Source organism: Ornithorhynchus anatinus, chromosome 20 (assembly GCF_004115215.2).
Source record: "Ornithorhynchus anatinus isolate Pmale09 chromosome 20, mOrnAna1.pri.v4, whole genome shotgun sequence".
Classification (NCBI taxonomy): Eukaryota; Metazoa; Chordata; class Mammalia; order Monotremata; family Ornithorhynchidae; genus Ornithorhynchus; species Ornithorhynchus anatinus.
In genome coordinates, this window is record NC_041747.1 from 1953293 (window position 1) to 1976098 (window position 22806).

Sequence of the window (22806 nt, forward strand, 5' to 3'; positions counted from 1 at the left end):
CATTCATTCATTCAATAGTATTTATTGAGCGCTTACTCTGTGCAGGGCACTGTACTAAGCGCGTGGAACGTACAAATCGGCAACAGATAGAGACCATCCCTGCCCTTTGACGGGCTTACAGTCTAATCGGGGGAGACGGACGGACCAGAACAGTGGCAATAAATACAATCAAGGGGATGGAACATCCCATTAAAACAATAGCAATAAATAGAATCAAGGGGATGAACATCCCCTTAAAACAATAGCAATAAATAGAATCCAGGGGATGAACATCCCCTTAAAGCAAGAGCAATAAATAGAATCAAGGGGGTGAACATCTCATTCAAACAATAGCAATCTGTTGCCCAATCGTACGTTCCAAGCGCTCAGTCCAGGGCTCTGCACATGGAAAGCGCTCAGGAAATACTCTTGAATGAATGAATGAATATTGTCATCATTATGACCGTTAATATAATCGTTATTATGACTGTTCTTCTCCTCAGGTGGCGCTGAGGCCCTGGGCGGAGCTCTGAGCCCCCCGGCCCCGCCCCCGGCCGGCCATTGGTCGGGGCATCCTGTCAATCAGCGCGGGCTGGCGCCTCCCTCCTCCCCCCTCCCGGGGCAGGGAGAGGGACCGGGCCCGGGGCAGCGGCGGCGGCGAAGGACCCCCCGAAGGCCGGTGAGTGGACGGGCCGACGGCCCCGGGGGCCGCCTGAGCCCAGACACTGGGGCCCCGAGACCCACCCCAAGCCCCCCTCCCGCCCCCGCCGCGCTGGCCCTGCGCCAGGAACAACCCCCTACCCTCCTCCTCCTCCTCACCCCCCTCCTCAACCCCCTCCTGCCCCTCTGCCCCTCTGCCCCCTCCTCCTCCTGCCCCTCAGCCCCCTTCTCCTCCTGCCCCTCATCTCCCTTCTCCTGCCCCTCATCTCCTTTCTCCTGCCCCTCAACCCCCTCCTCTTAACCCTTACCTCCTTCCTCTTGCCCATCATCCTCCTCCTGCCCCTCATCTCCCTTCTCCTGCCCCTCATCTCCCTTCTCCTGCCCCTCATCTCCCTTCTCCTGCCCCTCATCTCCCTTCTCCTGCCCCTCATCTCCCTTCTCCTGCCCCTCATCTCCTCCTGCCCCTCATCTCCTCCTGCCCCTCATCTCCCTCCTCCTGCCCCTCATCTCCCTCCTCCTGCCCCTCATCTCCCTCCTCCTGCCCTTCACCTCCCTCCTCCTGCCTCAGCCCCCTGCTCCTGCCCCTCATCCCCCTCACCCCCTTCCTCCTGCCCCTCATCTCCCTCTTCCCACCCCTCCTCCATCCCCAGCCTGCTCCTCTTGCCTCTCCCCCTCTCCCTCATGCCCCTCACCCTCCTCCTCCTCCCCCTTCTCCTCTGACCCCTCACCTTCCTCCCCCTCCTGCCCCTCTGCCCCGTCCTCCTCCTCCTCCTGCCCCTTCCCCATCCGTCCCCCGGCCCCTCCCCCGACCCCCCATCCTCTGCATCTCCCCCTCCCCGCCAGAGCCCGCTGCGCAGTGTCCAGCCTCCCCCTCCCCCCGTCCGCCCCTGCCCCTTCTGCTCCCGCAACCCCCCAAACCCCAAATCTCCTCTCCCCCTCATCCCCCAGTCCCCATCTCCTTGCTCACCCTCTCAGCTCGGCATCCATCACACTGCCTGCCCTCCCCCCTAAACCCCACACCGTGGCCTGTGTAGGGTAGGGGCGGGTGGGGGGAGGTGTCTCTGCCCCTAGGGGGGAGGCCTGGGGGTCCCTGGAAGCCCCCACCCCTCCTGCCCGGAATCCCCGATCACGCATCGATAATCCCCGACAGAGCGGATTCTTCTGCATTTGAGGCTTCGAGGCCGCAAGGCCCAAGGCCACCTGTCTGGAGAGACCCTCGGCGGGAAGAGGAGTTTATAATAATAATAATAATAATGTTGGTATTTGTTTAGCACGTACTAGGTGCCAAGCACTGTCCTAAGCGCCAGGGTAGATCCAAGGTCATCAGGTTGCCCCACGTAGGGCTCATAGCCGTCACCGGGCTTGGGAGCTAGAGGGCATGGGTTCGAATCCCGGCTGTGCCACTTGTCAGCTGTGTGATCGTGGGCAAGTCACTTCACTTCTCCGGGCCTCGGTGACCTCATCTGTACAGTGGGGATTAACTGTGAGCCTCACGTGGGACAACCTGTTGACCCTGTATCTCCCCCAGCGCTTAGAACAGTGCTCTGCATGTAATAAGCGCTTAACAAATACCAATATTATTATTATCCCCGTTTTACAGATGAGGGAACTGAGGCCCGGAGAAGTGAAACGACCTGCCCAAGGTCACACAGTTGGCAAGCGGCGGAGCCGGGATTAATAATAATAATGTTGGTATTTGTTAAGTGCTTCCTATGTGCAGAGCACTGTTCTAAGCGCTGGGGGAGATGCAGGGTCATCAGGTTGTTCCACGTGAGGCTCACCGTTAATCCCCATTTTACAGATGAGGCACAGAGAAGTTAAGTGACTGGCCCACAGTCACACAGCTGGCAAGTGGCCAGATAATCTAATTAGATTAGATTGTTCTCCCCCCCCCCACCCCCACCCCTTCAGAGGACCAAGTTTTTCCTTTAGTTAGAGCAGCCCGTGGCACCGGGGCCACCAACCTTCAGTCTGTCCATCCCATCGATGGAAGTGGTGGGAAGCCACTGGCATTTATAGGCAAGACTTCAAAAAGCGGCATCCCCACCCCACCCCCCCACCCCCCCCCCACCCCAGCTCCGGTCTTTTTTCTGGTTCCCATCCTGGAGGAAATGTGGCAGGGTGCAGACAAAAATGCATCGGAAACAACTTGAGATGGAGCTCCCTAAAATGCACAATCATGTTTGCTGAGAGAGAGAAAGAGGCACTTGAAACCGGTCAGTCCCCAAAAAGAGGTTTAAAGAAACTTCTTTTGGCCAGAGTGGTTTTAAAACAAGGCCAGCGACTCCGAATTTCTCCTCTCCAGCAACTGGGGAGCCCAACAGTTGGTTGTTTTTGATGAGCCCGAGACAGTCTGCCGTAAAAATTAGTTACTCGTTTTCCAAAAGGCTGAAATCTCTATACACTTCACTCGAATTGCCTTTGTGGAGCTAGAACAATGCAGTAATTCTTGCAAACTAATTCTTTTATTTTCTTTGAGGGTTAAACAAAAGGAAGCTGTGCTTGGCCTTTCCCACAGAGATGGTGCTCTGAAATAAATCCCGGTAACAGAGTCAGGAGAATTTTACACTGTGCCCCCCTCGATATTTTAATGACTTCCAACACCCCTTTCTCTCTCCATTCTTTATCTTCCTGTTAAACAAGGAATGACATAGTCGCTGGGTGAAGTTAGATACAAAGACCTTCTTTTGGGGGGGTGTACGTGTTGTCAAGTAAAAGAAACTCAGTCTTTATTGACTTTGAAAACAGGCGGGGTTAAAAAGTTTCCTTACCTTTGTATAATTCTGGAATGTGTTCCTATTACTAATCAGTATTAAAATTTTCTACGAAAAGGTTTGTTCTAGAAACAGAATCACAATTTTTTATACCTTAAATTGAGTTTGGTATCCCTCTTACGTTGAGTCCTTGATGCTAATCTAGTAGGAAATAAATTACCAGGAGCTTTCGAGGTAGTGTTTTTAAAATTTAAAAGTAAAAAATGATTCACAGCTCAGACGTGATCATGTCAACAGATATTTTTATAGTCCATAATGCCCAACATGTAAGCACATAATCCTTTCGGGGGCTAGTACCCTTGAAAACATAAGGACATGTCTCTTTAAAGTAATTATATTTGTGTGAAAACAGTCATGATTAAATGGGTGTGTAAAAGCGTATTCTTTTATAGGTTGTTATGAGTCCTGTGAATTTTATTTTCTTGCTCAGCTGCCTATTCAATGAGGAGCATTATACCCAGATTTTCCAAAGTAACAATGGCGTAATGTTATGTTCTCAGAATTGCAGCGTTCCAAGATTTGTCTTTCTTGGGGCTGTCCACATCTCCTTCATTCAATTCAATAGTATTTATTTAGCGCTTACTATTTGCAGAGCACTGTACTAAGCGCTTGGAATGTACAAATCGGTAACAGATACAGTCTCTGCCTTTTTCCGGGCTTACAGTCTAATCTCCTTGACACACAGTGACCAGGAGCCCCAAGCAGCCCACTTACACCTTAAGGAGCAGAGATTTCTCCAAGTCTATCAGCGCAACAATGTTTGCGTGACATGGTGAAGAGGGCTTCCCTTGGATTGTTTTGGTGCCTCAGCTGCCTTCCCAGTGTTTCTGTGCGTGTATAAGGCATAAGATTTCATTTTTGAAAGTGGCCCGGTGCCTGGGTTACCACAGAGACATCTTGGAAGTGGGGATCTTCATGTGGTCGCACATTTATATCTCTAGAGGTGTTCAGTCAGTAGAGCAAACGTGAAATCGAGCATTGAAAAGTGGTCTCTTCCAGGTGTTCAGTCACACTTTGATAGACATCTAGTTCCTTACACATTGGGTCCAAACAAGTTTAAAGTGCATAAATGGTCACGGTAGCCTAGACAAGAGCATACACATTTCTCTTTTAGTTTGTACGCATAAACCTGAGGATCCACCCCACCCTCCGCCAGCTCAGCTGACTTTGTTTCGATAAGTGCTGTCACCATTTTGGTTTATTAATCTTTACAGTGACCCCACTAGAAAGGTCAGCATCTTTTTAATACCTCACTACCCTCTCTGAAGCAGGGGAAATATAATGAAGTTACCTTTCCAAGGTAAAGAAATAAGTGGTCATCCTTATTTCATGCTTTTCTGGACTGAAAGGCTACTATGACAGTATTTAACTATTTTTTAAATTCTGCCCCTCTGTCCATTGCTCTACCTCCAAACCAAGAAAAAAAAAAACAAACCCAAAAAAAGTGATCAGGCTTTGGACATGTTGTTTGAAAAATCGTAGAACAATTTTTAGAAGAGTAGCAAAAGGATGTTAGGTGTTTTGATTGGAATGGCTCTTTCAACCTACGTTTATGGCCATGTATTGTCTCGAGCGGAGGAAAGAATAATCTGTGACTGCTCCCTTAGTTTGTGAGGTTACTAATGATCGGTATTTATTTTGAAGCAGAATACCTTCCTACATCTTAATAGGGGGGTTTTAGGTCTAAATATTGTCTTCTTGCAGGTTTCCATAGCCTAAAGCAGCTTTGAAGTTATGACTAATTGTTAAGTAGAAGTTTGAATCACCTACTTTTTCTTTAAGTACCTTTCCTACACTTTAAAAAGCATACTCTTAAATTTATCAAAGTGAAAAAGCCACATTCGAAGGAATAAGATGTGCAATACAGCCTCCTTGAAGCGCATTTCTTCTTTCAACCTGCTAGCAAAATTAGTGTTGTAACACCTTGGGTTATTTTGGTATTAATGCAGCTAATTTTTCTGGGGTTTTGATCATGTAGGATATCTCCCATCCTATTCATCTCAGATAACTGATCCTCCGCTGTGCACTCAGAACTGCCACTTTGGCCAGAACTTGCCGGCAGCGTGGTGTAGTGGACAGAGGCACGGGTCTGAGAGTCCGAAAGCCATGGATCCCAATCCCGGTTCTGCCACTTGTCTGCTGGGTGACCTTGGGCAAGTCATTTCTCTTCCTCTGTGCCTCCGTTCCTTCATCTGTAAAATGGGGATTGAGACTGTGAGCCCCATGGGGGACAGTGACTGTGTCCAACCCAAATTGCTTGTCCAACCCAGCGCCTAGTACAGTGCCTGGTACAAAGTAAGCACTTAAGAAATGCCATATTTATTATTACATATTATATATACAGTGTATATGTTATAATTATGCCAAGCTAAGTGCCCTCCCTCCTTCCTTCCTTCCCCTTTCTGTTTCTCCCTCCCTCGGCCACCCCCTTTCTTAGAAGGAGCCAGGGATTTTTGGACACCTCGCTTAGACTCTTCCCTCCTCAATCACCTCCACTAGAGGCCCAAAAAGGGTACGGCTTCCACCTCTCCCCAAACCACACACCCCTTTTAAAAGCCCCACTCCCAAATCTGCCCCTCTCCATCCACCAGGCTTAAAAGGAAAAGTTAGAGCACCAGTGGCCCTAACTTGTTTACTTAATTTCGATTCTCAATTTCTTACTTTTCTTTATGGGGAGGTTGTACAAAGGGAAAGGAAAGTATGGGGGTGAATTATAAGCAGAGTCCTGAGTTTTAGAGTGGATGTGGTATTAATGGTTCTTTAAAAACTGTTAATTAACCATGAGAGTTATTTAGGAGGATAGCCAAATGAGATTAGACGATATTCCTTTTCTATGGTGAGTCTACCCCACTAAATTAGTTTGGGAAGGCCCACCTCGGCACACACTAAATGAAAACTGAGTGAGTAAAATTGACCATTTTTAGGTAAAAAGGGAGGGATTTATTTTCCCCCAAGTGCATTTCAAGGGTTGGTTCCCTTAATACCTGTTGCTTTTATAATAGTTGAATGATTAAACTCTTGTCCCATACTAAAGATCGTTAGTGCTTTGCACTCCTAAGACTTGATCCATTTGGGAGTATTACATGAAAAGACTCAAAGCTTTTTCTTTTTAAAGAATCTTACGGTCATCAATATTCTTCCATTTCTATAATGGTGGCCTAGTATCTGTCTCCATTGTTTTGGGTTTGTTTTTTTTAAAGCCTTTCTCGGAATCGATTATATGAAACTTTTTGCTAAAAATCCGGATGGATTTTTTACAGCAACAGATATGTTATGCTCCTAGAAAGCTCTCTGTCCATCCCGTTGCCTTCTATAAACTGGCAGAGGCTTAGAATCATATTCTTTTTGGATTCCAAACAGTATGCAAGTAGTCATCTTCTAAAATGTCTTGGATTCAGTGTTGCATTCTGTTGCTTGTTGGAGAATTTTCAGATTGCTAATACTCTGTGACAACATCTAAAATAAGTACTGGTAATTGGAAGGGAAAGCATATGGCCAGATATAAAAGGTGTCAGTTTGACATCACATTGTTTGTTCTGCAGGCATTTTTTGTTGATAAAATGAGAAAGCCATGTTTAAACACTCGCAGTGTAATTTTTGCTCATACGTCGAGACTGGAATTTGTGAGTGTTCTCCCACTGCCCCAAAGAAGCAGAATTCCCCCAGAACAACCTATTTCTCTTCAAATTTAGTCTATTTTCCCCCATTAAATTTTTTTTTCTGTTTCATTTTTTTCTAGTCTTTGGTTTAGCTTGACTGTCTTCAACCAGGAAAGTAATACTTAGATATTTAGTAAGTATGATCTGTGAATCTCAAACTTCAAATTGGCAAAATTACATTTTAATTCAATGCTGCCTGATTGGAATAGGCAGTTCATATTGTTGAAATTTTTTTAACCATATCATTTTTCTCCTATTCATTTGTATTTTTCTGCTCCTTGATTAAATTCAGTTTTCTTCCCATTATAATTAATTTATTTTGACTTTTCACATTGCTTTTCTCTAACGTCTTGCCGTTGTAGTTCTGGTTTATTAAGTTCATGCAGTGTTTTGAGGGCCCTGGGCCGTCTTCAGCAAACGCTCCTTCAGAATGGTAGGCCTGAAAGTTTTGGCTTGCGGGGATATGAGAGGTGGTGGGGTCAGGGAGAGAAGACAGGCTTCTGTTTGACTGTTGAGAGAGGAGAACGAGGAGTCCAAGATGCTCTTGAAGTTTTGGGCGTGTAGTTGGAGAGTGTCTGGAAGTGATGATGAAAAGGAGACTGTTCTAGCCCCATTGGCTTTGAAATGGCAAGTGATCCAGGCAGAGGTTTGGGAGACACTGAGAAATGATGATGGGGTGGGGGAGTAGAGAGAGAACACACGCACACAAGTATAGAAAGGTGGAGTGGAAGTCTGTAATTTCCCCAAAGATGCAGTTGGTTCATCAGAGACAAGTGAAAAATCAGTCTTGATGAGTAGGTATTGCTGAGGGCAATTACCTAACCCAGCGATGAGGGGAGAGCCGTGTCGACGGAACGAGAGATAAGCAAAGGCAGCATACGCTGGCAAAGGAAGTACTACGTGAGGACAAGTGGCACTGGGGTTTGGCTGGATAGCCAAGCCAATCAGCACCTGATCCCGAGTCATCCATGTGAAAACAAGAGGAATCTTCCAGAGGAAGGGAAGGGAAGGGACGGACGGAGCATACAGCCCATGATGAACTCCTGGCAGTAGCGTCCGGCAATTGAGAAAGATAGTGAGGACCCTCTGAAAGACCAGCAGAGGAGAAGGAGGGAGAGAGTGAAAGAGGAAGCAATCAGCAGTGTCTAAAATGTGGAGTGCTTGAGTGGATAGTTACTACCTTTTTCCGCTTTCATTTCTTTGAAGTTATTCCTTTCCCTCCACCTCTTCCTTCCTGGGTCAGCTCATCATCATCGGATGCATTATGCTGTCTTTCACCGGGGAGGAAAGGCCCAGAGGAGTCAGCATAGGGATGCAAGTTCAAAGGAAAACAGGAGATGGGGTGAGGAAGGTGGAGAGAATGAAGGAGAAAAAAGCAAATTTAATAGCTCACCTGGTTACCAGGTGGCAGTGACAGGGAGATTTCCGTTGGGCAGATGGGTGACAGCCGCAACTCTCTGAAACTGAAATTCTTGCTTTTCCTGAGGCTGCCTCTTCTCTCCAGAGTATCATGTATTCCACTGTCCTCCTCGCAATGCATAGGTGGGTGGCTTTTTGAAGTAGCGCTCGTTTAGACGTTCCAGTAGTTTTTCTTCAAACTGCCAAGCTACCTTCCCCACGGTCAGGGGGCAGAAACATGTGGAAGGGTAGGGGGAGGAGGGTGGTCCCCTCTCCTGTGGAAACCTTCCTCAAAGCAATTGCTGCACATCACCCACTGGGATAATATGAAATCTAGTTGGCGACCAGCTTTTAGTGCCAGGTTGCAAGTTCTTCAGGTTGGCTCCTGTGAATTTGTTGTGGGCAGGGAACATGTCTATCAACTTTTTTGTAGTTTTATACTCTTCCAACCGCTTAGCCCAGTGCTCAATAAATACCACTGGTTGCTTGATGAAGTAACGACCTCTGAGGTGTTCCCCGTTTGATCACTTACTAACCCTTGTTCTTCCCTCATGCAGTAATCGCACGGGTCTGCAGAGAGTGAGGATGGAGATCAGGTGTGTGTGAGCTGAATTCCATATACCCAGCCCGACAGAGGAGGAGAGCCAGTCACTTGGGAAAGACTGCAAAGCTGCAAAAAAAAAAAAAAATCCCCACCCTAAGTATCTTGGACGGAAAGGGCCGGGGGGAGAGAGGAAGAAGCTGAGGGAGCAAGTCTGATGGGAGGAAAACCTGGCGGGAGAAGCAGAGGGAAGGAGAGAAACATCACGCCTTTTGGGGTGTGCCATGGGAAAACCGGAGAGCCCGTCTCAGAGAAGCCAAGGTGAGAATTAGTGAGAAGAACGGCGGCCAGAAATTTTTTTTAAAAAAAGAAAAAGGATGCCAACCAGGAGCTAGAGAAGGAGAGAAAGCCATAAGGCTAGACTGCTGCCCCAATCCCTGTGCTTTTCAGCTAGTTCTTGCTGTGCCCCAGGAGAGGCCAGATAGCTGACTGGTCTCTAGCGAGGCATCTCACTGGTGCTCATTGCCGGCCCGGGCCCAGCCAGGCCGGAGAACTCCCGATCAGCCTGACTGCTCCAGGAGAGCACTGTGGATGTGGTTCCCCATTACCTCAGACCCTGAGAGAGCTCACTGAAGATAGACCAGAGTGCCGGCTTCTTCAAGAGTTAGCGATCTGCCGCCCGCTCCCATGTTTATTCTTAGATGGGGATTCCCTCGGGGGCCAGGGACCATATCTAGGAGAAAGCAGTGTGGTCCCATGGACGGAGCACGGGCCTGGGAGTCAGGGGACCTAATTTCTAATCCCTGCTCTGCCACTTGCTGGTCCTGTGACCTTGGACAAGTCATTTAACTTCTTGGGGGCTTTGGTTTCTTCATTTGAAAACTGGGATTCAAAACTCTTCACCCTCCTACATAGTAATAATAATTACGGTATTTATTATGTACTTACTATGTGCAAGGCACTGTACTAAGGACTGGGGTGAATAGAGGCAAATAGGGTTGAACCCACTTCCTGTCCCTCATGGGGCTCACCGGCTTAATCCCCATTTTACAGATGAGGTAACTGAGGCACAGAGAAATGAAGTGACTTGCCCAAGGTCACACAGCGGACTAGATTAGTTGAGATTAGAACCAGTGACCTTCTGAGTCCCAGACCCAGGCTCTATCTACTAGGCAGGGCTGCTTCTAGACTGTAAGGCCCCTGTGGAACAAGGCCTGTGTCCAACCTGATTATCTTGTATCTACCCCAGTGTGTAGTACAGTGTTTGGCACATAGTAATAATAATAATTAGTAATACAATAATAATTAGTAATAATGATGTTGTACACCCTGGAAGATGAAGGCTACTGGGCTAATGATCCGGTTCTCGTGGAAATCTAAAGCTCCTACGTATGCTCCTTAGTCACTGAGGAACCGCTAATGCCGATGGCTGTATTTCGGCACCATGTAGAGGAAGATGTCCAAGAAGTTGTGAGTGCAAGTGAACAGTTCTGTGATCTACCATTCAAAGTCCTAAAATTAAGGTCATATACTAAATTACCCTAGGAGAACTTTGTTGGCAATGTCAATGGAAAACTTCTTACTCGATTCTATTGCTTTCACAGCTCACTGACCAGCCACCCACTTATATCCAGGGACGGGAAAAGGCAACGCCAAGCAACTCATCCATGCTTTGAGCGGCCAGTTTGAGCAGCTAGGAGCGAGCTGGCCGTAGGCTGTACAAGATGGGTGCCCTTCCAGCTCTCCCATAAATGCCAAATTTAGGCATGGAGGGGTTTCTGGGCCTGTTCTGGGTGGCCATGTTGAAGATCAGGGAGGTTTTTTGTTGTTTTTAATGATATTTGTTAAGTGCTTACTATGCGTCAAACACTGTTCTAAGCACTGGGGTAGATATAAGTGAATTAGGTTGGACACGGTCCCTATCCCACAGGGGGCTCACAGTACAAGTAGGAGGGAGAACAGAAGACCTGAGGCACAAAGGTAAGGTTACGCAGAAAGACGAAGCAGAGCCGGGATTAGAACCCAGGTCCCAGGCCCATGCTCTTTTCCCTAGGCCTCACTGCTTCCATAATTGCCTAGGGTCATTTATCGGTGTACGTATTACAGATAGGTCAGGGCCTCACAGACATGACAAGTTCTGACCTCCACACTTGGAGTTGAGCCGATAGGTGAGAACGATTCACTCTGTTTCGTGTGAGTCCTGTCCTTTTTCAGTAAGTTGTGGGGATCATTTTCCTTTTTCTTTTATTTTTCTCAACCTGTGGGTAAATCCATTTGACCCAGCCCACTGCCAACTTCTCCTTCTGGAGCTCAAGGTCTGCATATGCCTTGCCGACGTAAGCTCATTGTGAGCAGGGAATGGGTCTGGTTACTGTTATGTTCTACTCTCCCAAGCACTTAATACAGTGCCGTGCACACAGTGAGCACTCAATAAATACGACTGAGTGACTGAAAAGAAATGAAGTATTTCAGCCATAGCACTGTGTTTTCAACTCTGCGTTTTGACTAGAACACCTCTTGGGAAGTAGGGAATAGCCGTCTGCCAACACGGGCCCGTCTGGCTACGGCCCACCGGGAGCAGAAGAAATGGCGCGTGCTTGTGGATCTCTGCGTGGTACTGGGCATCGCAGCCCTTCAGCCCAAGTTTCCTTCACGTGGGCTTCTGCAACAAAGCAGAATCTGTAACCATCTTTGGCTGACTCATCTGTAAGTAATCAGGCTACCTTTCTAAAGAATTCAAAAGCATTTTAAGATTAGTCCTTGCAAACTTCTCTACCAGGAATTAGCATTATTTTTTTTTCCTTTAAAAGCACCCAAAGGCTCGTTGGCTGGAGTTGCAGGTGGAAATTGTTCGACTCCTGCGCTCTCTGAGGCTCCCCAAGACTTAATGTACCATATCTAGGTCACCTACCACGAGGGTCCAAACTTTTGCTGTCAGTGAACTTCCGTAGAGGAAAATGTGAAAATGCTTAGGTCACCATTTTTAGGGGCTAACCTGAATTTATCTTGAAACCTTTACAGTCCATGCCCCAGATTTGATTTCCACCAAAATTAGGAATCCCTCATCAGTCTTTCAGCTCCGTCGTTTTGCGAAGGTGCAGTCCAAGTATGCTAATGGTGTGGTGCTGAAAGGACCTGGATTTCATATCTTGTGGTTAGAAGATATTCCACTTCCCTGAACTATTTCAGGAGGATAGGTCATGACGGCATGCCAGAAAACCTGTTGAAGATCTGTATAAAACACACCTCAGAACTCCTTAAACTTTTTAAAAACATACTGATTCTTTGTTCGCTGGGACGGGGGGAGGGGAGGGGACCCTTTGGTGCCAAGCTATATGAAATTCTCTTTCCCAGAATTCTAAATTTAGGCACAAATGTACCAGGTGATGTTCATCCTTTAGGCAGAGTAAGGTGTTTCCAAAAGAGAAGATTGAGCCGAGTATTGAAAACGAAGTTGTTTAGCGAACCGGATCATCATCATCGATGGTATTTGAGTGTTTGCTATGTACAGAGCCCGGTACTAAGCGCTTGGGAGAGGACAATACAACAGAGTTGGCAGACACGTTCCCTGTCCGCAACGAGCCTGTCGTTAACAGATCTGTTGTCATAGGACTGGGAAAGACTGAAAATACCACTGGCAAGATGACTTAGATTTTCCCTCCTCCGAGTAAACAGGTGGTGTTTTGAAAGCAAGCATATTGTTTAGGTTTTACAAGGCATTGCAAAATTTGAAACGTGCATAGCGTTACGGTGTTTTGTGTAGAATGAACTGTTCATTTTGGGGGGGCCTGAATTTGTGGCATCATTCTAGCTGCAGGTTGCACGTGCCAGTTCTGTCCGCAGAAGTCTTTCCGAGTGCTCATTCTTGCAGACGCAAGGGTTTTTCTACCAGAATCATTGCTCTCCGGAGAAATACGTAACCATTCTGTTTTAACTCTCAAAGCCAAATTCTCCACGGTGAAAGTCAAACTAAATCAAACCTCACTGCTTGCCTAGTGATTGGAATTGTATTGCTTATTGGGAGGCAGTGTGGCCTAGTGGAAAGAGCCTGGGATGGGGAGCCAGGAGATCTGGGGTTGACGCCCCAGCTCTGCCATTGGCCTGCTGTGTGACTTGAGGCAAGTCCCTTAACCTCTCAGTGAAATGTGGATAAGGTAGGCTGTGAACCCCGTGTGGGTTGGGGACTGGGTCTAATCTCACAACCGGCATCTACTCTACTGCTTAGCCAAGGGCTTGGCACACAGTAAGTACTTAATAAATACTGCTCTTATTATTATGGGGAAATCTGCCATGTTTTTAGAACTTGGTTTGGTTGGAAATCATGAAACACATGATAAACGACAGTGTGACCACCTGAAGGGGATCAATACCGAGGTAATGAATTCTAAGGAACTCTAAGTCTTAGGTGAAATTTGACTTGCTTTATGAAACTTTGGGGTTTTTTTTTTAACTTTTTCAGGGAAACATTCCATCCATTGCTGTAGCGAATGCAGGATATGGGGCAGCAGTACCTCAAAGGCTTTCTCTTGGTGGGCAAGATTACCTTGCTATAAGGGAGGTTTTTTTATGGTATTTTCTGAGCGTTTATTATGTTCCACGCACTGTACTAAGCACTGGAGTAGATGCAAGTTAATCAGTTTGGACACGGTCCCTGTCCCACAGAGGGCTCAGAGTCTTAATCCCCATTTTACAGATGGGGTAAAATCACACAGCAGACAAGCGGCAGACCAGGATTAGAACCCAGGTCCTTCTGATTTCCAGGCCCACCTCTATCCACTGGTCCACCCGGCTACCCAATAGCAGTAGTTCTGACGGCTCCATTTTTCCTTCCGTCCTGCCTGTCATGGTCCTCTGCTCTCAGGATCCCTTAGGGCCTGAAGCCCCCTGTTCCCACATCGGATCTGTGGATAGTTTCAAGGGGGAGGGTCTGGCTTGGGAAGCTTGCGATAGACCTTGGGTCAGACCTGTTCCACCCTGTGCCCAGATATCTTTCTACCTGAGATTTCTCTATTCAATTCTCACCTTGCGTCTCTGAGAAAGGCGAAGGCTTACCTCTGGGTGCATAAAACTTGGAGAGAAGCACAGGGCTTATGGATAAGTATAGCCTCCCTAGTTCATTATCTCTTATCTATCTCTGTCTTTATAGTTCATCATCAGTAGCTTATATATGCAAATGAATTCTGCTACGTGGCCCTGATTTACCTCCTTGTCAATAGGGAAAGATCTGAAGCTTCCCCCCAGCCTCCCACCTGCTCTGCTGCAGCCAGACAAAATCTTACCCTCTTAACCTTTAAGAGTAGCCAAATATTTGCAGCGTTTGCCAGAACTCAGACTTACTGATGGTGATGGCTTTTTTTTTTTTCCTAGGTCAGATTTTTATGAAAAAAAATCAGGGATCTGTATCCATCCTGATGTAGAACCAGTCCCCTCTTTCTGAGCGTTCTGTCTCTTTGTGTGTTGATGGGGGCTGGGGTGACATCTTCACCCCATGTAAACCCTCTTTCACTCAGAGTGGCTACTACAGTGTTGGACATTCACCGAACACTCAATAAATATTTGTTCATTGTAAAAATATCCCCACTGGATGCTGCATTTTCAGATGTGATTACCCTTTAAGTCTTCGGGTTAGTTCATAGTTGCATGTAGGTCGTGCTGTAATTTCTGCTTGATTGAAGCTTCAGCTTCTTAACCCTATGAAGTAGCCTCGGACCAATTTGAGATCAGACTGAAGAGTTGTCATTATTTTTTCTTCTCCTGGTTGGGGCCCTGGCCGGTAATTCCAGCAAGATCACGCTGTGCACTCTGATTGAACGGGTCTCCAAAGAGATGGTCTGAGTGTGTCATCGACTTTAGCTTCCTCTCCATTAAAATTTTGAGTGACCTTCCTTGTTCATTCTTCCCTGTCCCATAAGTGCCCTTGTTCTCACCTCCCTTACCCACATCCCCGGGTTCTCTTTCCAGAGAACGGATTGCATTCCGCTTCCCAGCACAACCGACCTCAAGCGAAGGAGGAGGGGGATTTCTTGCTGTAGAAGTTGTTTACACTAGATCTTTCTGCAGCCTTAAAGGTTTGGGGAAAGTCCTGAGTACAAGCTAATACTCAGGCATTTTCTGAGAGAAAGAAAAAAAACCCAGTAGGTTCAGGATTGATTATTTTCCACGGCGTTAAGGAAGAACAAGAAAGACCTGAGATTTGAGTTGAATATATGACTGGAGTTTTTCTCCTTTTTACTAAAGCCCATTTCCATCTTGGGGAATGGGGAAATACTGCCCGTTGTGGGCAGGGAATGTGTCTGTTGATGTCCCAAGTGTTTAGTACAGTCCTTTGCACACAGTAACAGCTCAATAGAGAAACAGCGTGGCTCAGTGGAAAGAGCACGGGCTTTGGAGTCAGAGGTCACTGGTTCGAATCCCAGCTCGGCCACTTGTCAGCTGTGTGACTTTGGGCAAGTCACTTCACTTCTCGGTGCCTCAGTTCCCTCATCTGTAAAATGGGGATGAAGACTGTGAGCCCCACGTGGGACAACCTCATTCCCCTGTGTCTACCCCAGCGCTTAGAACAGTGCTCGGCACATAGTAAGCGCTTAACAAATACCACCATTATTATTATTATTATTAATAATAAATATGACTGACTGACTGAATGAATACTGTATTTCAAATCATCTCTCTGCCTCCAAACTCATTCAGTTCTTCAAGCAAACCAAAGTCAAACCTAACTCTCCATTCCAGCTGGTGCAGGAGAACAAAGCAATCTCTCCCACAGAAAACTAACACGTAGAGTCAGTCAGTGGTATTTAGAGAAGCATTGTGGCTTAGTGGAAGGGGCCCGGCCAGGGAGCCAAGAGGCCCTGCGATGTACTCCCGGTTCCACCACTTGTCTGCTCTATGACCATGGGCACGTCACTTAACTTCTCTGTACCTCAGTTCCCTCATCTGAAAATGGGGAATTAATACCTGTTAGACGGCGAGCCCCGTGCGGGACCCGTTTATCTTGCATCTACCCCAGTGCTTAGTCCACTTAGTGCTTAGAGAAGCAGCTTGGTTCAGTGGAAAGAGCCCGGGTTTGGGAGTCAGAGGGTCATGGGTTCTGATTCCGGCTCCATGTGACTTTGGGCAAGTCACTTCACTTCTCTGTGCCTCAGTTACCTCCTCTGTAAAATGGGGATTAAGACTGTGAGCCCCACATGAAACAACTTGATGACCTTGTATCCCCCCCAGTGCTTAGAACAGTGCTTCGCAACATAGTAAGCGCTTAACAAATGCCATCATTATTATTATTACTATTATTATTATTACAATGCTTGACACATAGTGCTTAACAAATACTACAGTTATTTAGGGGGCACCACCTGGGAGCAGAGCTCTGAACTGGGCACCTGCTGTGTACGAGGGCACTGTACTAAACTCTTGGGAGAGTACAGAAGCGTTACAGATTAAGAAAAGCGTAAAGAACTCAAAGAAAAGTATTCAGAAGCCCTGCGCTCCAGCTTGCTCTGATGGGGGCATGCAGAACACATGCAGTTTTGCTGCCGGACTGTATATTGAGAAAAAGCTTTAGCACTCTCGTCATGTCCCGACAGAGCATTAACTGTCAGGGACAAGCAGTTCTTTGGGGTGGACTGCAAATCGGCAACATTGTCTTCTTCGCAAACAGTCCCTGGGTGGAACTCTTGGTTCCCTGCTGTTTTCTTCTAGGTGACCACTTGGCTTCAGTCAAACTTCTGCTGCTTCACCGCGTCTCTCTGGGGAACGTTCCAGCCTGGCACCTTTAGCAGGATAATAATAATAATGATGATGATGATCAGGCACATGTTACGGTAACAAGGTGCCGGCGTCAGTTTGTAGAACGATATCCGAAACCAGTGGAGGAGGAAGTTAAAGTTCACCCAGAGCACTTTTGAAGTAGAGTTCACTGGGCCGGGGGGAGGGAGGGGGAGTTTGTGATGAACAGACTGCGCAAACCACCGCAGCTAATCTAGCTCAGAAGCCACTTCTGCCAGCAAGCCGCCAGGCCCTGAAGAAGTGCTGAGGTTTTACCTTAGCGTAGCCGCATCTGCAGATGGAGATTGGCTCTTTTCCGTCACCCGTAGCGTGCCAACGATCATCCTGGAACTGTGCTGATAGTAATAAGTCTAGAACATATCTGCCGTTCGCTCGTCGATCATTTTCATTAGCGTTTCCCTTAGTTACCCTTTCGCAATTGGGAACAAATTACAGATTCTTCCTCTGTGGCCTTCAGAGTAATCGGGTTTTCTCCAAATCCATCCATAGCCCCATTACCCCAGAGCAACCACAAGAGAATCAGCGGAGGGTGGGGGACCGGAGGGCTACTAGGATGTGGAACAGACAGGAGAACTCAGTTGAATGCATGTGCAGATGAGGGAAAAACAGGGAACTGAGGGAACGCTTCAGAAGTGGAAAAAAAAAAACCAGCAACAAAGAAAGCAGAGATGAGACCTTTACACAGCTTAGTCTCTACACCTGTTGGACCCAAGGGGAGCCCTCTCTGGGCCAAAGAGGCCATCTTCTCTTGTCCACGAAGATGGGCAGTGTGCCGGGAGGACCCCGGAGGCCTTTACCCTGGCCTCACTCCTTGATGCACAGGCCCGCTCACCCCGGGCACTGCAGGTGGCTGTAGTCCTAGTGGCCTGGGGCAACTATCTATGCATGAGAGATCCTCAGACATCTGGCAGTGCCAGAAGAGAGGAAGACCCCATTAGGCAGTGCCCTCTTTCAGGTAAAAATGGGGAACTCCCGTGCCAATCACCTGGTCAGTGAGTGGCTCGTTCCACCTAACCCCACCCTAGGCTCAGAATCTATCGGGTCGGAGGACTGTCTCTTCTGAGCAAGCTAAACCGAGCTTCCCAGGAGCAGATGGATGAGAGAAATTGCTAAAAACGAGTGCCAAGAGCCAATGGGAGAGAAAGGGGAGGGAGGTGGGAGAAGGAGACACTGTGGAGAGAAAGGTGGGAAATTGAGTGGGTCCCAGAGGAAACGGGGGTGGAGAGACAGAGACAGACACAGGCACTTAAAGGAACGATGGAGCAGATGCGGGCAGGAGGGCCAACAGGCTAGATTAGGCAGACCGGATTCGGCGGAGGGGCCGGACACACGTGGCAGTCACAGCTTCCCGTGAAGGCGGGCGGGAATGGAAGGTGGCCTGATTGAGAATGACAGCAGCAGGATGGGGAGACCAGGATCTGGAGGATTGGGCAAGGAGTTGGAGGGATTCTGGGCAAGCCACGGGTCAAGAGGGAAGAGCCCCCCCCCAGAGGTGCCGACTGACTGCGAGTCGGCAGGGGACAGAAGAGTCGGACAGGAGGCAAAGAGGCCCTGGGCTGGCCTCAGGCAGTAAGTGCCAGGTAGGGATGGAGCCTGGAGGGTCTCTGGGGGACTAAAAGGAGGAGCTGGAAAGGTGTGGAAAGAAACGGGAAGAAGCTCAGGACCCCTAAAACCCTTGGTGCCAGGGGATCTGGATTGAGCCCAGTTGAGAGCGTGAGAACGACCCATCCACCCATCTTCAGATGGGACGGGTCTTGTGGAAATGACTCATCTGGGCGGATGTAACTTCAGCCTATAAACGAAGTCACCTCTGAGGTGCCCCCATCAAGCAATCGAGTTTCACGAGGCCTAGGTGATTCTATAGTATCCAGTCCGAAGGGGGTTTCACGTTTCCATTGTCGGGTCATCTTTTCTGTTCCCGGTCGTACGCTAGCGCAGATGAAGTTTTGTTCTATAAACCCAAAGGGTAAAGGACCGCTCTCCTCTAGCCCAGGAGACTGAAAGGCCTAGATGGTTCCTATTCAGTAGGTGTTCTCCTTTCTTACACTTTGTAACTAACTCAGAGGGCTGACAGTGACCGAGAGCCCTAGCTGAATGGCCCGCTATCTCTAGCTGTTATTCCTTGGCAAGCCTGTGTAGTATTGTCAGGGATGCAGTAGACTATGGCCTGTCTGCCATGGCTTAGAACAGTGCTTGGTGCATAGTAAACGCTTAACAAATACCATTATCATCATTATGAGGAAAATAAAATTGCATTGTCTGGATTCACCAGTTTGTGAATTATAAACCCTTCCCTCTACCTGTTTCCCTGCATGCAGACATACTGCTCTCTGGGGGTTATTTGCTCATGAGTTGGTCAGGTTGTGTTGGTTTGGGTTTGAACATACTAAATGCTTAACAAATACTATAATTATTATTATTAGGGGATTTGTTCCCATTTGCCCCAGAAAAGATCGAAGGGGAAGATCAGTAAAAGATGATGCATTTAAAATGTTTTTGTCCTTCCCTCCCACCCCCCCACCATCCACTTTTTCCTTTTTAAAATCCTTTCTTCCTCCAAGTGTTCCTCGTCTTAGGGTTTTCCTCTTGGAGAAGGGAAAGCTGTCAACCATTTGCCATTCCACTTTAAATCGTATCATCGGTATGACTTGGATCCAGAAGCCAGGGAGTCACAATCTAATCTTGTCTGAAAAGCAACTGGGTACCCTGAGAGTCCATTATAATGTGGGATTGGCAGTTCCTCCCCCTGACCCCTTAATCCCTCCCCTTTCCCTGCCTCCCAAAGTTTTTGGTGGGCTCAGTTATGACTACCGGGAGGAGGCTGACTATGATTGTTGCTGATGTTTTCTGAAACTCCGGCTGAGAGAGCAGATCAGGTAATGCAGCTGCTAAGCTTGCAAGTCTGGCAGCCTAGGCTCGCTCACCATCCTGCAGAAAGGAGGGGTCACTGGCCAAGCAAACCTGGCTGCCCTTCTCTCTCTCCCCCTCCCACCCTCTCCCCGTCGCCATTTCGAGGAAAGCCTGCCGCAACTGGGGCGAACGCCCTACACCAGCAGTCAGTCGCCCCGGCCGTGCGGTGTGTCCTGTAGTGTGGAATTCCGTGGGAGAAGCTATGGATTTACTGCCAGGTGGGATTACTTTCCAACTAAACTCTTAATTTTTGCATTTTGACTTATTGGGCTCATTTTAGGGACCATAGGTTCTTGAGGAGACTAAACAAAACTGGAAAGGATTTTAAGTTGTTGGTGGGCTAACTTTACAGTGTCAGGAGGATAGGTACCCATACAGTAAGCTCCTGTGAAGCAGAATCTGTAGGTTAAAGACCTCAGATGTGAAACATGCCTTGTGCTCTCACTACTGTAGGGGAAAGACCTATGGGGAGGGAGAAGAATTTTACCGAGAGCCTCGGGGAAAAGCTTTGGAACATTTTTGTCTCAAGTGCTCCCACGTTAAAAAAAACAAAAAACCCACGTTAATTTTTCCATTTGATTAGGCTCCAGAGGTTCTAACTGGATCCCAGTTAAGTTATTCTGAAAATAAAGTTTTACAAGGCATCTGACGTGTAGGTCACTAGTGAGGGAGTTTACGGCCTACGTGGGGGTGAGCATTGCTATCCGTTTGCCCAGAGTCGTCATACTTATGACGGAGTTAAGGCTATAAACTCTGTTTTTTGGGACTACATTTGCAGAGTGCCTAATGATAATGAACAGTTCACAGCCAGGAAGGTTTACCCTCAAGGAAGCTTTAGAAAATGATTTAATAATAATAATAATAATGTTGGTATTTGTTAAGTGCTTACTATGTGCCGAGCACTGTTCTAAGCACTGGGGTAGATACAGGGGAATCAGGTTGTCCCACGTGGGGCTCACGGTCTTAATCCCCATTTTACAGATGAGGTAACTGAGGCACCGAGAAGTGAAGTGACTTGCCCAAAGTCACACAGCTGACAAGTGGCCGAGCTGGGATTCGAATCCATGACCTCTGACTCCAAAGCCCGTGCTCTTTCCACTGAGCCACGCTGATTTTCAAGTCCAAGAAATACCGGTAATTCAAGGGACATGCCACACTTCTGCCAGTGTGTCTCAACCGTAACTGTCTTGCTACCCAAAAGCCTGCTAGAATAATGAGGTGAAAATCTTCTGTTTTCTCCAGATAGAATCCTGTTTAGGGTCTTCGGGGAGTTTCATACCTGCCATCCATCAAATGCAAACATTGCTGATTTATCAATTTGAGGCGCCTGGCTCAGAGTGAGTCATGTACAAACATTCCAGATGTGAAACCACCCAAAGTGTCTCTCCCCACCCATCCCCCCAACTTGGTTTCTTTTTTGCCTGAATTCAATCAATCCCAGGCATTTCAAGCTGAACCTCACTTGTCCTTGCCTGTCATTTAAGGAGAGCGGAACCTCGGAAGTTAGGCTTGATCTGTGAATCTATTCTTGCTGGCTATGAATGAAGGCCGTATTTTTGTTTCATTTTGGTAGCTGTGTACCTGCATCTTGTTCAGTGTGAGTGACCGTCAGTGAAAGATAGTTTCACTGACCCTCTTTCACCAGGAATCTGGGTGTTTGTGGCTGGGTTCCGTCGGTGTCCAAAATATAGGACACCGGACCCCGGTTGGTTCTTAGACCTGACAGTCGTATCTTTTTTTTATGTGTTTATCCTATTTTCCGAAACAAAGAAATTTCATCACTTCCCATATTGTTGGACCTAATTAAGATGGTTTTCAGGAATTTTGAGGAGTTCTGATGCATTAGCCTCCCAAGATCATTAGAATAGGTGTCAGAGATTTGGTTACAGCAGGAGCCACCAACTTTTGAGAAGAAGCAACTTGAGCCTGGGTCCGGACTCTGTCATTGGAGGTGATGCATTATCTTTTGTTCTCTGGAGAGGAAGAAGCAACCTTCCAAATCCTGAGTGAATTTTCACTGAAAATCAAATATTTTTTACGGACCAAAAGGATTTCAGTTAGAAACTGCTAAGATTTGTCTATTGAGCTTTTGACATTACCCTATTGAAACCCCTCTACTGCCTGGTATCAGATGTGTAAACCCCGTAATTTGAGGAGCCCCTGATTGTCCAGTGGCTGGCATTTTCTACCAGAATCCCGGGAACAGTAAATTACAGGTCTCTGCATGACACAGACAGAAATGGGACTAATTCATGGTACTGAATTTCTGAAACTTCAGGAAGGAGGTAGTTACCGTAATTCAGCCAGGAGATAATGAGGCCTTGAAATAAGGGATCATAATAAAGGTGAAGCAGCGTGTTATAGTAGATAAAGCACGGTCTTGGGGGTCAGATGGTTCAGGGTTCTAATCCTGGCTCCTCCACTTTGCTGTGTGACCTTAGGCAAGTCACTTCACTTCTCTGTGCCTCAGTCACCTCATCTTTAAAATGACAGATTAGGATTGGGAGCCCCAGGAGGGACAGGGACTATGTACAACCTGATTTGCTTGTATCCACCCCAATGCCTAGTACACTACCAGGCACGTAGTAAGATTTTAAATACCACCATTATTATCATTATTATGAAGGCAAAGGGACGAATGTGATAGGTAAAATAGAGAGGAATAAAAAATGACACCGCGATTGCAAACTTCTGGATATGGGAGAATAACTGTGTTCTTGATAGATAGTATGTAAGGTTTGGGAGAGAAGATGAGTTCACTATGGGACATGTTGAGTTTAAGATGCTGTCGGTTCTTTCAGGTAGCAATGTCCCAGAGGCAGGAGAAGAGATGAAACTGTAAAGTGGGTGAGGTGTAGTTTAGAAAGGATACCTGACACCCTGGGAGCATCCCAGAGAAGTAGCATGGCGTAATGGAGGGAGTACCTGCCTGGGAGACAGAGGACCTGGGTTCTATTCCTCGATTTCCTCTTTTGTAAAATGGAGATTAAATATCTGTTCTCTCTCCTACTTAGACAGTGAGCCCCATGTGGGTCAGTGACTGTCCCATTTGATTGTATCGACCCCAGGGGTTAGTTTTTGGCACATAGTAAGCTCCTAA

At 47.3% G+C, this 22806-nt stretch overlaps 1 protein-coding gene across 8 annotated transcripts in view; it reads left to right on the forward strand.

The window, feature by feature from the left end:
* The first annotated feature begins 530 nt into the window (after positions 1-530).
* The window catches only part of WASF3 (WASP family member 3), a 91477-nt gene continuing 69201 nt past the window's right edge, over positions 531-22806 (forward strand). For 5 of the 8 annotated variants that reach the window (XM_029047907.2, XM_029047909.2, XM_029047906.2 and 2 more), the window contains exon 1: positions 9016-9332. The gene's annotated coding sequence lies outside the window, so the exon portion shown is untranslated. Of the gene's footprint in view, positions 659-9014; positions 9333-20761; positions 20841-22806 lie in introns of those variants that run through there. The other 3 variants (XM_001516803.5, XM_039915007.1, XM_029047908.1) reach the window with 3 other exon arrangements.